At 45.1% G+C, this 16,170-nt stretch overlaps 1 protein-coding gene and 1 pseudogene across 16 annotated transcripts in view; one reads left to right on the top strand and one right to left on the bottom strand.

Annotated features, from left to right (window-relative positions):
- Window positions 1-6,716, bottom strand: part of ZNF592 (zinc finger protein 592) — a 56,532-nt gene extending 49,816 nt beyond the window's left edge. For 6 of the 16 annotated variants that reach the window (XM_067697655.1, XM_067697725.1, XM_067697716.1 and 3 more), the window contains exon 1: window positions 1,835-5,822. The gene's annotated coding sequence lies outside the window, so the exon portion shown is untranslated. Of the gene's footprint in view, window positions 1-1,834; window positions 5,823-5,864; window positions 5,996-6,613 lie in introns of those variants that run through there. The other 10 variants (XM_067697662.1, XM_067697697.1, XM_067697756.1 and 7 more) reach the window with 6 other exon arrangements.
- A 7,302-nt stretch (window positions 6,717-14,018) lies between these two features.
- LOC137202563 (large ribosomal subunit protein uL23 pseudogene) lies at window positions 14,019-14,782 on the top strand (annotated as a pseudogene).
- Window positions 14,783-16,170: the final 1,388 nt, after the last annotated feature.

The raw sequence follows: 16,170 nt of genomic DNA, 5'->3' as shown, positions 1-16,170 counted from the left end.
CATCAGAAAGAAAAGCCCCCTTAAGACACTTCTGGTCTGGAAGCAAATTGTTCTCCAATTGCTTTCAGTGGGGGAACTCCTTGAGGGCAAAGTTCATCTCACATGATTCTTTTATGCTCCACAGAGCATCCAGCTCTGTGTTGGGCCCAGGGTGGGCCTTTCATAAACAACTGTAGATAATTGATCATTGATGGCCCAGTTGTAAAAAGGCTCCAAAGGACTTTTTTTCCAAAGGATTTTAAATACACATAAGCATTCTAACTAAGAACAACAGTAGTATTAATCACACACCTAATATTTTTAAGGGCCTGAAGATTTATAGCCTTAATGAAGTCTCAGACAGTGAAGCAGTTTTTACAACCTCAGCCAGTTCAGTTCAGGTCTGGAGAGTCTGTCTAACAAGGCAAAGGGAGAGAGCAGCCCTTGTCCACACACACCCGAGCCTCGGCTGGGCCAAGCCCCAGAAGAATCTGAACAGCTGCTTGCTGCCCACCCCTGGACTCCCTTCTCCTCCAAAAATGCCAAAGCTCTGCCTCAGAGGTGTTTTCGGGCCCTGGAATAGCCTTGAGAGGCTTGCAGTTACAATGGTCACCTTGAAGATCACCTACCTTCAAGACCTCTCTCTCAGGTCTCACTCTGCCCTTGGCTTGCTAACGAACAACTTTAACTTCAGAACTGAGTTGGCAGACAGGAGTAGAATGCTGTGAACTGCAGCAAACCAGGGGAATAAAAGCGGAGCCAGAACCCACTCCACTGGCTCACATTCAGCTCCAGCTTGCTAAGGGCAGTGTGGGTAAACGTTCCTATGCCCAATGACTGGATGGACATAAGGATGAAGTAGCTCCCTGCCTCACTCCCAGGATGGGCTGAACCTCCAGTAGGAGGGAAATTCCAGGAATGTATGTGAGGTTCATACATAGGAACCCCTCTCTTTACCATCCCCCATGTCAATGTGTAGGAGACTAAGAGCACTGTGGTCCATGGGAGAGAGCCCAGGGCCATGCCCAAAAGAAGTGACTTCTTTAGAAGCATGCCCCCAAAAAACACCCAACAAATGAAGCTAGAAGCCAATTCATTCTGCTCATCAGCTCCTCCCAGATGGGTGCAGCTGTGGCTCCCTGAATTCAGGAACTATCCCGATCAGAGTTTCTAGCCTAAGTCACCTGCTGGGGAGAGCTGTCTTTACCGCACATCTACCAAAGGCAAGCCTCCTTGCCTACCAAGGAGGGATAGCCAGTTCCAACATCATACCTCTTCTAGAGGGACATATTTCTGGGCAGTTTGAGTTTTTGCTTTAGGACATTCAATGTTTGTCTCTAAAATTAAACACAGATTTACCCATTGTTTTTGTAATGATGACATACAAGCTTATAGAAAATTCAAGTGACAGGCAAAAATATAAAGAAAAAAGTAAAAACCACTCTAATCCCACCACTCAGAGGTAAGATCTGACATAAACTCTGCTCTGCAGAAGAAGTGAACCTATTCTGAGTTAAACCTAGGGTGTTGCTCTTGCTTTTCTGGAAAAGTCTGTGGATTTAGTTTTCAGAAGACCCTTAATGCCACCCCTGAACTACTCGAAAAAATTTCAGGGGTCTCCAATATTTCTGGAGCTCACAAATGGACATTAATGAAGTCATAAAGACTCGCTGCCCCACACACATACTGACTTGAGGCCAGGAGTTCATCTGTTCAGCAGACATACCCCTTTTTTCACTCAACATAGCATAAGTCTTTCTACAATCAATCACATAAATAGACATCATCATACTTTTTATCTCCTGGAGCATGTAAATGAGAGGAAGGGGGACACCATTACCTCTTGATACAATACCTTTAGAATCTGAAATGGAGTATGTGGGTAAATGTGACTTTACCCAAAGTCACACAGCAAACAGAGGACACCTATTCTCTGCTGATGGATTTGAGGAATGACTCTGTGGTGACACCAAACTCAAAAGGCGTTCATTAACTTTTCTTTCAGTCATAAAAAGGATCCAATGTGCCATTTCAACACATACATAAACACTTCCCACTGTCAAATAAAAATGAATGGTTGGTTGAAGTAGCACTTTTATCCCTAAAAACATTTCCCCAAATTAATAAGCTAATGGATATCCCATCCTACACTCCTAAAGCATGAAGGGGGAGAACAATGGACCAGAGGCCCACAAATGGAAACATACACAGACTGTGGGTACATGCAACTGCTCCACCTCACAGGCATCAACACTAGGAACTCTCTCCTATTCAGGATACTCCTATTTTTGTAGGAAAAGAAAAAGTTAAAACAAACGTATATAAAGACAGCGCTGGAGATAAACATCTAATAAAAACACTAAATATTAAAACAGTAGCTCTAGGGTATAAGATTTATCAGTTTTATTTCATTTGTATACCTATCTGAATTGCCTAAATTTTCTACATGAATGCTCTTTAGAGTTTTAAAAGAAAAATAATTAACCCATAATCTAGGTTGGTCTATTTGGATTTTATTTTTTGCTGTAGAAAAACAGATTCAAAACTCTAGAGGGTCCACAACTCTTCTCAGTTTTGTGGAAGCAGAAGGAAGTGTTAAGACGAAGCTCAAACCTCATGAAGATTGCAATCCAACAGGAAAGCTCACCATGACCACGCTGAATAGAGGGCAAGAATTATTACCTTCTTTTCTGTCTCCAATGTGTAGGGAAGATGAAAATCCTAAACCAATCTCTCCTTCAAGTGCAACCAAAAGAAACCACCCCTGCCCCATCTCTTCCAAGAGTTCACAGACCTCTACTCTCCGAACAATTTCCAGTGCATCTGTCCACAACCACTCCTTGGCCACAAAATTACCCACACCACTTGGTATCTGCATACCTTCTCCAGTAATCCCCTTTTCCAGTACTTTATCTCTAAAAAAGTTATTTCTCCTTTTCCTTAAGTCTCACAAACACAGGATCCCACCCAAACAGTACAGAATCATTCATTCTATCAATTAAATAATCATTGTTAACTATACTGTATAGAGCTTCAGGAAAGATTATGTTAACAAAAAGGGTTAGTTTTCATGGAGCCTGAGAAAAACAAATGGGAATTGAGGAGCAAGAGTTTGTTAGTCTGTCCCAGCCCTGGCCAGAAGTCAGGGAGTGGGGGTGGGGAGGGCCATGGCCAGAGGAGAGAAACATCTGTCATTCTGCAGTTTCATTTCTCAAGGCTAGTTAATACCCTGAGTTTATGCATCAGTCTCTTCCAAGTTTGGTTAATCAGCCTCCCTGGATCCAATCAGCTCTGCGTGCCCTACAAACTGAATTTCAGGTTTATGAAACTGAGCACAAGATCCTGAAGCACAGAGATCCCACCAAACTAAAGTCACCTCCCAGGATGACATCTGTCTCTACTCTCTAACAGCAACACCCATCACGTGATATGTATTTGATGCACCCAATAGTCTCTGATATGTCCCTGTGACTTACAGAATTAAATCCAAACTTGGCCTGCCTTTCACAAGCCCAAATCAGCTTCCCAGCCTCATCCCTGGACAAGCCAAGTCTCTCATGGCTCCATGCTTTCACACATGACTCTCTCTTCATAGACTGCCCTTTGCCCAGTCTTGCTTGCCTGCAAAACTTCTGTTCTTCCTCTAAAGCCCAGTTCAGAAGTCACCTGGCCCTAAAGCCTTCCCTACTTCCCCAGGCATTTAGTTCTTACTGCCCCCAACTGTAGTTCTCTAACTACAAAGGCTTTAGAGAATTTGTTAAATACATTGTAGCTCATTCTTTTAATTATCTAACCTCCCCTGGATACCCTGAGCTTCTTGAGGCAAGGAACTCACATTGTATCCATAAGCCCTAGCACAGTGTCAAGACTGAAATAAGAGATCAACCTTGAAGGACTGATCACATGGAACATTGGCATTAAGTTATTGAGAGGAAAAGAGTCTCACAATATTCAAGAATTAAATTGTCTATATACTTAATCTCATCCAAAATGACAATAGGGCACGGAGGCAGCATGGGCGTTTTAAAATTTTAAGTAATAATAGCAGCTAACATTTGTACTAAGTTAATTTGATCAGCACAACAACGCTAGGAGGTAGATACATTTTTCTGCATTTAAGCTGAGAAAAGCTTGAGGCTTTTCCAAACAGGAAACTGAGGCACGAGAGGGTTTAAATAACTCAAAATCATTCAGTTAGTAAGTGGCAAAAGCAAGACACAAACTCGGTAGTCTGGCTCCAGAGCCAGTGCGCTCTGGAATCAGGAAGATCTAGGTTTTAATACAGATTATGTTACAAATATGGCTTTGGATAAGTCATCTAACTCCTCCGAGCTTGTATATGTAAAGGGGGCAGGACAACCCCTTTCTCTTAGAGTGCAGGGAGGATTAAGTTAAATATGATAATGTTTGCAAAAGTCTCTAAAATGGATTCTCCCACCTAACAGGCACTCCATAAATGTTCATTTATTTTCCTTTCCCTTCATAAAAGCTGGGCAAAATAGTCTGAGGAAAAGGATCCTCCCCCAGACTGCGTGAGGCTTTTCGAAGCAGATCAAGTAGTGTGGCCACTCAACACAGAAAGCCTTGCCTTACCTGTTTATCTCTGTCCATACCAGAGTCCTTTCAAAATGTAAATATCATCATGTCACTCACTTAAAACCTTTCAAAGGTTCCTAATTACACCAGGGATACAATCCAAACTAAGGAGGGAAGGCATTCAGTCCCCAAGGCCCCCAGTGATCGGACACACCTCTCTATAAACTTATCTCCCCTCTCCTTTTCCCCCTCCAGCCATACAGGCCTCTTTCACTTCCTCCAACTTGCCAAGCTCTCTGCTGCTCCACACATGGTTAACTCTTCACCCTCCTTCAGGTCTCAGCCTAAATGTCACTTCCTCAAGGGAAGCCTTCCCTGAGCCTCCAACCCAAATCAAGGCCCATATCTCTTACCACTCTCTTCACCTTTCTTTCCTTGTATTCATCACAGTCTGAACTGATTAGTTTACCACTTCCTTCAAAGTTTTATTTAAAAGACACCTTCTCAGGAGGCCTTTTCAGACCACTCAAATATAAATTCAGTCCCTACCCAGTAACTCATATCCTCCTTCCCTATCTTCTTTTTCTCATTAGCACTTATTAACAGACTATATTTTTATTATATATTTTATTGTCTGGCCCCTTAGAATGAAAGCTCCACAAGGGCAGTTATTTTTGCTTGCTTTCTTCACAACATCTAACAATGGCTGGCACATATTGGTTGACAAATATCTGTTGTTGAATGAAATTTCAAGATTATTTATTATCGGGCCTTCTCACTGGTCTATGAGCTCAAGCTAAAACACGTCTATCTGGTTTCCCACTGTACTCCCAACACCTAGTCCAGTACCTAGCACATAATAAGTGCTCAGTAAAATTTTACTAAATGAATCAAAGCCATGACCAGTGGAAAAATTGGAAAATGGTCAAAATATGTGTTAGCACCTTGCTTCCTCTTCTCTTTCACTGTATAATGTACCTGTGAGTTTGAGGAAACAGACCCCTGAAATCCCACCAAGCACCTGCCAGGCATCTATCTGTCCACATCCTGTATCCTCAGCCACACTGTACACACCAACAAATGCACTGTACAGGCCCTCCAGAACACAGAGCTGAAGGCAAGTGGGCCAACCCTAAGCCAAATACCACCTTACCCCAAGTCCCATTCTCTGACTGCCAGTCCTATTCTAGGCTAGTCCTGGGCGCCAGACATGCTGCCCTGGGTGGGCCCATGGATTTATTCCAATCTAGGATTTTTAATGCCACCTCTAGCCTACTCAAAAAAGAAAAAAAAAGTTAAAAATCCCTGAGCAGCTCGAATAATCCTGGGGTTCTCAGAAGCAGACATACCTAAGGTCGTACGGACCCCTCCCCCTCACATGCGCTGATCCAAGGCCAGGAGGCCATCTGTCCAGCAGACGCTCCCCGTCCTCCCTTGGGTCACATTGAGCCTTTCCCCTCCGGGTTGGCAGGAAGAGCCCCTGTAGAAAGACAATCTCCACCCTGATCAACAGGCCTGGTCACCCCCTGGGCCCCCAACTCTGGAGCAGGAATACCCGTCTGCTCCCGAAAAAACCTCCCCCAGGGTCAGAACTTGGGCGGAGGTGGGGGGAAGGACTGAGGGGCGCCAAAAAAGGTCGATCCCCCAAATGTCTGTCCCGTGACGACACCAGCTCTTCGGGCGACCGGGACAGTCCAGCTGACAGGGCGCCCCAGCGGGGGAAAGTGGCACCGTTATCCGTGCCTGGGCGGGGGGCCGCGGGCCGACGCCGAGGGCGGCCGCCCGTCCCGCGCCGGGAGGACAGCAGCGTGCCCGCCCGGCGGGGTAGCGGCGGGTCGGGGTGGCGGAAGGGGCAGGCTGCCCGTCCGCCGGGGGCGGGGTGGGGTGGCGGCCGGGGCCCGCCAGGCGGCGGTCAGGGGAAGTGGCTGCCGCCTCAGGCGGCGAGCAGGGTCCGCCTGGCTGCAGGGCCGGGCCGCGGTGCGGGCGCGGGCTCGGCCTCGGCCCTGGCTCCGCTCAGCCCCCAGCTCGGGCTGGAGCGGCCTCGGCGGCGGCCCCGGCCCACAAGCCCCGCCCGGCCCGGCCCGCGGGGGGCGCTTACCTGGCGGCGGCGGCGGCTGCAGGCCCCGGGCTCGGCCGCGCGCGTCCCCAGCGCCGGCTGCGGGAGCCACAACATGGCGACGGCGGTGGCGGGCGGGGCTGCGGCTCCGGGGGCGGAGCGGGGGCGGGAGCCGGCCTGGCGGCGGGACCTGGCTGGGGCCGCTGGCGGGGGTTGTGGGGGGGGCAGGCGGAAGGCGGCTCGGACCTGGGCACCCGCCCAGGGCGGTGCGGCTGAGAGGCTGACCCGGCCTGGGCCCGGCTTCTCGCCTCTCGCCTACCGTCTACCGCCTCCCGCCCCAGGCGGGCTGCGCGGCACCGACCCGGCGGTGGCGACAGCGACGGGCTGGGCGGGGCGGGGGCGGTGCCGGGCAGAGCTGGACCCTAGACCTCGCAGACCCAGACCCTGCCCCCGCCCTCGCCTGACCCGTCTGCCCCGCCGAGCGCCCGGCGCGATTCCGGCCCGGCGGCCGCTCCCTGCAACCTGGGCCTCTCGTTCTCTGACCGGCCTCCAGGGCAGGGGCCTTCGGTCAGGGCCGAGGTCCCCCACTAGAGGGCCACGATCTGCCTACGCGACTGTGTCGCCCCAGCGGACAGCGAGCGCCTCTGGAGCCGGCACGGCGTCCTCTTCCCTCAGATCTGGCACCTAGTGGGGCCTAGTAGGCTGTTAAGTGAAAGGTAGCAGAGGTGGCGTGGGCCTGGCACTTAGTAGGTGCGCCCTAAATGTTCGGTCATCGCTGGATCTAGGGACTTGCAAGCAGGCCTGGAGGTGCGGGGCGCTCTGACATGTTGTCTCTGGGATGACCGTGAGACCCGCGGCGAACAGAGTTGGAGGCCTGGCAACGGGTGCCTCCCAGGGGTAGACTGCAACATCTCTGAGTTACAGGGGAAGCTATGACTGTGCGAGGTGAGAACTCGGAGAGACGGGCAGATGGCCAGGGCAGGACCTTCCAAGAACCTAGAGTACCTGGAAACTGGTGGTGTTAAGGTGGCAACTAGGTTGAGGGTGTGAGAGCACGGAGATGAGGCCCTGGTGTCTGGCAGTGAGCACCCACTGCTAACCACGGAGAAATGCCCTCTGAAGAACCGGGAAAGAGACGCCAATTTGCTCGAGGGGTGCAACTGATTTTCAGCCAGGGCCTGCTGTGGGCCAGGCTCTAAGCTGAGTTGACCACTTGGGTAGGGGGTGTGTGGTAGTGAAGCAATGAAGGCAGTAAAGGGTGATGATTCCAGAAGTTTGGCAGGAAGAGGGGGAAAAGAGTAAGCCTATAGCTCCAGGGGTAGTAAAAGAGAGAGGTGATTTTTATTTTTATTTATTTATTTATTTATTTATTTATTTATTTATTTATTTATTTATTGCGGTACGCGGGCCTCTCACTGCTGTGGCCTCTCCCGTTGCGGAGCACAGGCTCCGGATGCGCAGACTCAGCGGCCATGGCTCACGGGCCCAGCCGCTCCGCGGCATGTGGGATCCTCCCGGACCGGGGCACGAACCCATGTCCCCTGAATCGGCAGGTGGACTCTCAACCACTGCGCCACCAGGGAGGCCCTATTTTTATTTTTTCCTACTTGAGGACGAGCTCTCAAAGGAGCTGAGAGGGGAGAATAAAAGATAAGGGATAGGATAATTAATGATGCGTGATCTCAGAAAAGAAAAAGGAAATAGGGCTGAGGAAGGGGGAGGAAGAAATCAGAGAAGAGGCACACCTCTTCCTGCTAGATTTAAAGGATACACAAAGATAGAAATATTTTGAGGTGGGGAGGCATGCATACTCAGCCCTGCATGTTTCCATGGGTCAGCTGCCTGGATGACCCCCAAAGTCAACCATAATTCTGCTGGGGGGTCACTGCCCTTTGCAATTTAAGTGCAATTGGCTCAAACCCCTATTCCACTTAGAGTAGGAAACGCAGCATACCTGCCAACATTTCCAAAGATTCACGGGAGAACTTAACATTTCTTCAAATTATCACTGGCCCCAATTTCTTATTTCCAAAATTATACTCCATTGTGCTCTTTTAGGAAATTTGTCACTATTCCCTGGATACTCTCCATGTATATTCCCCCCAAATACGGTACCATGCTTGTGAAAACAAGCAAAATGCCCAGTGTTATATAATTGTTAAATTATAGTTCATTTGTAACCATTAAAAATCATGTTGAACACAACATTGTAAATCAACTATACTCCGATATAAAATTTAAAAATTTAAAAAATCATGTTGAAGAAAAAGATTAATGACATGGTATATACTTGTAATTAAAAAGCACATCATAGGGGCTTCCCTGGTGGCGCAGTGGTTGAGAATCCGCCTGCCGATGCAGGGGACACGGGTTCGTGCCCCGGTCCGGGAGGATCCCACATGCCGCGGAGCGGCTGGGCCCGTGAGCCATGGCTGCTGAGCCTGCGTGTCCAGAGCCTGTGCTCCGCAACGGGAGAGGCCACAGCAGTGAGACGCCTGCGTACCGCAAAAAAAAAAAAAAAAAAAAGCACATCATAAGATGATGGGATACCGAGACTTCCCTGGTGGTCCAGTGGGTAAGACTCTGTGTTCCCAATGCAGGGGGCACGGGTTCAATCCCTGGTCAGGGAACTAGATCCCACATGCATGCCACAACTAGGAGTCCACATGCCGCAGCCAAAACTAACTAAATAATAAATAAATATTTTTTTAAAAGATATGATACCAGCTTGTAATATATAAATATACATAAACGTGTATCACGCAAAGGCTTTTTTTTTTACATTTATTTGCATTGGGTTTATTGGATAACACCATATTGAATATCTTTAATCCCAGAATCTGCTTATTTTTTTTAATTGAAATATAGTTGCTGTACAATATTATACAAGTTACAGGTGTACAATATAGTGATTCACAATTTTTAAAGGTTATACTCCATTTATAATTATTATAAAATATTGGCTATATTCCCCATACTGTACAATATATCCTTGTCACTTATTTTATACCTAATAGTTTGTACCTATTACTCCCCTACCCCAATATTGCCCCTTCCCTTCAAATTTTTTAAAATGCAAGGTAGAGAGCAGGGTAGAATATACTTCCATTTTTTATAAAAATTATATATATAATTAATATTTACACACATATATATTTGCTTATCCAAGCATAGCACATATCTGATGGACACAAATGAGATTGGGTAGGGAAACTAGATGGCTGGGGGACAGGAGCATGAGGGAGACCTTTTATCACCGTATGCCCTTTTGTGCCCTTTGAATTTTATACTATGTGCTTTACCAATAAAGAACAAATAAATGCAATTTAATTTTTTTTAACGCATATACTTTTTTAGTAGTGTTCTGGATCACCAGGTATAAACAGGAAAATAAAGCAGGGCTCTGGACAGCAGACCTAGCTATTTCTTTTTATTTTATTTTATTTTATTTATTTATTTATTTATTTTTGGCTGCGTTGGGTCTTTGTTGCTGCGTGCAGGCTTTCTCTAGTTGTGTAGAGTAGGGGCTACTCTTCATTGCGGTGCACGGGCTTCTCTTTGCAGTGGCTTCTCTTTGTTGCGGAGCACAGGCCCTAGAGCGCGCGGGCTTCAGCAGTTGTGGCCCGCGGGCTCAGTAGTTGTGGTTCACAGGCTCTAGAGCACAGGCTCAGTAGTTGTGGCACACGGGCTTAGTTGCTCCGCGGCATGTGGGATCTTCCCAGACCAGGGCTTGAATCCGTGTCCTGTGCATTGGCAGGTGGATTCTTAACCACTGTGCCACCAGGGAAGTCCCAGACCTAGCTATTTCCAAAGTCCCCTCCCGTGCCCAGAGGCTGCATGGTGTCCATCGAAGAACATCACAGAGGGAATCAGGAGACTTGGCTTCAAGTCCAGCCTCTGTTACCAACTCTCTGTGCTGCCCTGGACCGGTCACCTCATCTCTCTGATCATCCCTTTCCTCTTCGGTAAAATGGAGGCAATAGTACTTTTGAGCTTCGTAATATAAAATAATATCACACACAGATTTTTAAATGGTATTTTTATTTTCTTCTGTGACTTCTTATTTTCTTATTTTTACAGTAGTACATTAATATTTACCTTGAAATCAGGAAAAATGATATTTTAAAGTGTATTTTTATGAAAGTTATTTTTAAAAGATATTTATGGAATTCAGAAGAAAGATATTAGGAGTCAGGAAAGGAAATTGGAAATGGATATTTGAAGGATGGATGGGACTTTGACAAGCAGAGATGGGCTAGTTGAGGAGGCTGCCCTATGCAGAAGGAACAGTACAATGATACAGAATGAGAAGTTCAGCAAACACCAAGAGGTCAGTTTGGTTGGAGCACAGATTCATGTGGAAGAAATTGAGGTGAATCAGTCTGGACAAGTAGGGCAATAGTCCTGAATGCCAAGTTGAACCCTTTGTAATTTGACAGCTGGGAGAACCCTGGAGCTTGAACTGTGCAGGTGATAAATTTTAAAATAAATGTTCCTGTATCCTCTTCCTTAATGAGATTCTAGATCTTAACCCTTCTACCCTAATGATATCTGGGCATCTGATTGACTCAGAGTGAAGCGGTAGGGGCAACAGTTTTTGCATTCCCTTTTCACAGAGTGAGAACTGGCCCTTGCTTCTCTGGTTATTCATTACTACAATTTTTATTCACAAGGCAGAAGTTTCAGAGAACAAATTAGCAAAGAGTGAAAATGAAAGGAAGAAGAAATGTGCATTTTAAACCAATGCTTGCAAAAACTTTTTTGTTTTTTTACAACTTTCTATGAGGTCAGCTTTTTCTTAGATTCCATATATAAGTGAAATCACACAGTATTTGTCTTTCTCTGATTTATTTCACTTAGCATAATGTCCTCAAGATCCATCCATGTTTTCAAAAATGGCATGATTTCCTTCTTTTCTATGGCTGAATAATATTCTTTGCACTCTTTCTGACTCTGAATTTCCATAAGAAATATATTCCACATCTCAACCCAGAATATATACACATGTGCACACAGACACACACACCTCTGAAACAAAACATTTCATGAAATGTTACCATTGTATGCAATGCATTCTGATATTTTCAACTTTATTATTTTTATTTCTTTTTAAATACTGGTCATTGATCTTATGACCCATTATAGGGCTCCAAAATGCCTTAAAGGACATTGAAAAAAGGCTAGACTATTATTCCTTATGTTTGCAGTTCTCATTTAAATATCCATACAGGCAGTGACCTTAAGTTTGCCATGTTTACATGTCCCAGAAAGCCTCAGGACAGGCAAGACTCTCTCAGGATGTGGTGGGGGAGAGAATAGAAGGATTGGCAGGAGCCATGTTTGAGTTTCTCTTCCCTTCTCAGTAAATATTTCCTGATTTCAATATTTCTCAGGAGGCATAAATGTTTTCTCCTTTGTCTAGCTTGCGATACAGACTGAACTTCAAACAAGATTAGACTACTGCCTGCAGACTACCAGAGACAACTATTTATCTGAATGAACAGAATCATGGACTAAAATAAAAGGGAAATAATATGTCTGGATAGTGGCAACACATAGAAGCCATCTGATCCAACGCTGTTGGAGTACTACAGGGACAGTAAATTTTATCCTTACTTAGAAGTTTGGAACCAGTGAAAAGCTGAAAATATCAACTTTATTACCAATAAAGCTGAGCTGAAGAATGTTCTGGTTGATGACCAATAGTCTTTTTACTATTCTTTGAATTAAAATATTCTCCCCCAAAACTCCAACCTACAACTTGTAGAGGTCTAGCAACTTTAACCATGTATGATTAGAGAAGACTGCCCTCTCTATAAGGGCAAGCAGATCCAAATTCACCAATTAGGTAGGTCACCTGGAAGAACCAGGACAAGTTCTCCTACCTGACTTCCTATGGGGGGGAAAAAAAAGAATGGGGAATAAGGATTTATCCCTGCCCAAACAAATTGGACCTAGCCCAGTAGTTGGTCAGTTAATTGGAAAAGTATATTAAAGCAGTGAATTATAAAAAGTGACAAATACAAACCTTAATATTTCATTTTCATTTCAAACCTATAAGGAATACCCACTTGCGAATCTTTTGATGTGAGGTCAAACCTTTTATGTGAGCAACAGTGGCGATTAGAATTCTTGAGTTGTCTTTCTTACATAATTCATATCCATGATATATTTTCTATGCTTTCCAATTCGTTTTTTTAAAGTTGACTGAGGGGGACTTCCCTGGCGGTCCAATGGTTAAGACTCCATGCTTCCACTGCAGGGGCCACAGGTTTGATCCCTGGTCCAGGAACTAAGATCCCACATGCCCCACAGCATGGCCAAAAATAAAAAATTTAAAAAATAAAGTTGACTGAGGACTTAGAGCTTCTTGCAAAGCAATATAACTAGAGGCTCCCTCTTAAAAAAAAAAAAATTCCTTCTTAATTCTCTCACTCATGTCTGGTTTGACAGTAATTTTCAACTGGTCTCTATCTAATATTTGCAAAACATTCAACTGACATTTCATAGAAACAACTCTTTCTTTTTCATGCTTATGTGTCATCAGTTTATGTAATTTTAATTAAATTAATTATACTCTGGCAAACAGCTGTCATAAGCAATTTTGGGATCAAACACAACAGATTCTTATTAGGCATCTAACAAAACTGGTAAGAAGAAGTATGTAGATATTCCAGAGATGGACTCACTAATCCAAAGCATTTAGCAGGCTTGGGCATTAGTCAATATGTTTATTTGGAGGGAATGGAAAGTGTTGATTCCAGAGAGTTCATTAAAACAAAACCGGTTAATGCTCATATACTAGTATAACCAACTCTGGGTGCATATATCTTAACATTCTTCTTCCATTATGTATCCACTTTATAAATGTTTACTGATATTCAGGATAGTGCCAGGCACTATTCTAGGCCCTGAAGAAGCACAGCTCACTGAAAAGGAAGAAACTGGTATGTAAACAGGATGAAGAGGCAGGATGGAGAAGGAGGAATGTTAAGGAGCACATCCCTTTACCTTCTCTCTACTCCATCCCTTCAAAATCACTGTCCCTCCATTCCCACTTAGCTAAAAAATGGCTTTAAATATCTTAGGATTGGCATGGCTATCACAGAAATCCCCATGGTAATACCACAATACCACCTACTACATTAACAGTATATATGTATATATATATATATATACATATATATGTATTTTATACATATATATACATATACATATATATATATATATATATATACACACCTTATGTACTTTCCAGTGCTAATGAGATGATGCAATTGGTCCATTCAGAGAAAGCTGTGGCAATGGGAATTGGTATAATTCTCTTAAAAAGCAATTTGACAGTACTTGCAAAGAGCCTTAACAGAGATGTGACTCTCTTTTGACTCATCAGTACCACTCCTAGAAACTTTTCCTTAAGAAAAAGTCCTCCCTCCTTTTCACAAAGATGACACCAAAGGCAAAGAAGGAAGCCCCTGCCCCTCCCAAAGCCGAAGCCAAAGCAAAGGCTTTGAAGACCAAGAAAGCAGAGTTGAAATGTGTCCACGGCCAGAAAAAAAAAAAAAAAAAAAATCGCCTGTCACCCACCTTGCCACAGCCCAAAGCACTGAGGCTCAGGAGGCAGCCCAAATATCCTGCAAAGAGCACCCCTAGGATAAACAAGCTTGACCGCTATGCCATCATCAAGTTCCCCCTCACCGCCAAGTCAGCCATGAAGAAGACAGAAGGCAGCACACCTGTGGTCCTTGTGGATGGCAAGGCCAATAAGCATCAAATTAAACAGGCTATGAAGAAGCTCTATGACATTGACGTGGCCAAGGTGGACAACTTGACCAGGTCTGATGGAAAAAAGAAGGCATATGTTCGCCTGGCTCCTGACTATGATGCTTTGGATGTTGCCAACAAAATTGGGATCACCTAAACTGAGTCCAGCTGGCTAATTCTAAATATAAAAGTTTTCACAAAAAAAAAAAAAAAGAAGAAGAGAGAAAGAAAGAGAAAGAAAGAAAGAAAGAAAGAAAGAGGGCTTCCCTGGTGGCGCAGTGGTTGAGAGTCCACCTGCCGATGCAGGGGACACGGGTTTGTGCCCCGGCCTGGGAGGATCCCACATGCCGCGGAGCGGCTGGGCCCATGAGCCATGGCTGCTGAGCCTGCGCGTCCAGAGCCTGTGCTCCGCAATGGGAGAGGCCACAACAGTGAGAGGCCCGTGTACTGCAAAAAAAAAAAAAAGGAAAAAAGAAAGAAAGAAAGAAAGAAAGGAAGAAAGAAAGAAAGAAAGAAAGAAAGGGAGAAAGAAAGAAAGAAAGTTCTATCCAAAAGAGAATGGCCACATGCCTAATATTTACTACAACCTTATTTGTGATAGTGAAAGTTTGAAACATACGAATAAGTAACTTACGGCATGCAACATTGTATAACTTACCACGGAGTATGTAACAGAAAACATTTGATTACATATTAAATGAAAAAAGATATAATTTGCTCAACTATACTGAGAACCACTGAACTATATACTTTTAAAGGGTGAACTTTTGGGAATTCCCTGGTGGTCCGGTGGTTAGGACTCTGTGCTTTCACTGCCAGGGCCTGAGTTCAATCCCTGGTCGGATCCCCGTGTGGCCAAAAAAATATAAAAAAATAAAAGGGTGAACTTTGTGAATCATATCAATTTCTTTTAAAAAGATAAAATTCTCCATTTTTACTTTTGTGTCAGCCAAGATCAGCAGAAAACAGATGGCCTGCTCAATGTGTGTAACTGAAGAAAGTTAATGAAGGGACAGTGTATAAAGATGCTGGCAGGGTTGAGGGAAACCAACAAGGGATAATGAAATACCCCAGGGCTAATGCTGAGAAGCCATTATCAACCATAGGCCTGAAGGGGCAAAGAGATGGAACCAGTGCTCAGAGCAACAGCTGAAGGAGAGGGAGGGCCAGTAGGAACTTTGAGGAATACAGCGCTCTCTCTCTCTCTCTCTCTCTCTCTCTCTCTCCTCTCTTCCTGTGGTACCTCCCACTGGCTGAACCCAAGAGGAAGCCTAAGGGCAAGTGACTCCAGATGACACTGCCCTTCAAGGTCAGCCTCTAGAGAAGGATGGAGAGGAGTGGATCTGGAAGCAGATTATCTAGCAGGTATGTGATCATATAGCAATGTGAGAACCATCTGAACATATGGCCGAGGGCTTCCCTGGTGGCGCAGTTGTTGAGAGTCCGCCTGCCAATGCAGGGGACAAGGGTTCGAGCCCCGGTCCAGGAAGATCCCACGTACCGCAGAGCAACTAAGCCCACAACTACTGAGCCCGCGTGCCACAACTACTGAAGCCCACGCACCTAGAGCCTGTGCTCTGCAACAAGAGAAGCCACCGCAATGAGAAGCCTGTGCACCGCAACGAAGAGTAGCCTCCACTCGCCACAACCAGAGAAAGCCCGCAGACAGCAACGAAGACCCAACGCAGCCAAAAATTTAAAAAAATAAAATTTTAAAAAATAAAAAAAACAAAAAACATTTTATTAAAAAAAATAATGGTTTTTTTTTTCTGCACCATGCGGCTTGCAGAACCTTAGTTCCCCAACCGGGGATCGGAGCCATGCCCTCAGCAGTG

Source organism: Pseudorca crassidens, chromosome 1, assembly GCF_039906515.1.
Source record: "Pseudorca crassidens isolate mPseCra1 chromosome 1, mPseCra1.hap1, whole genome shotgun sequence".
In the NCBI taxonomy this organism is placed as follows: domain Eukaryota; kingdom Metazoa; phylum Chordata; class Mammalia; order Artiodactyla; family Delphinidae; genus Pseudorca; species Pseudorca crassidens.
The sequence above is the reverse complement of the archived record's forward strand: the minus strand, read 5'-3'. Positions and strand labels throughout refer to the sequence as shown.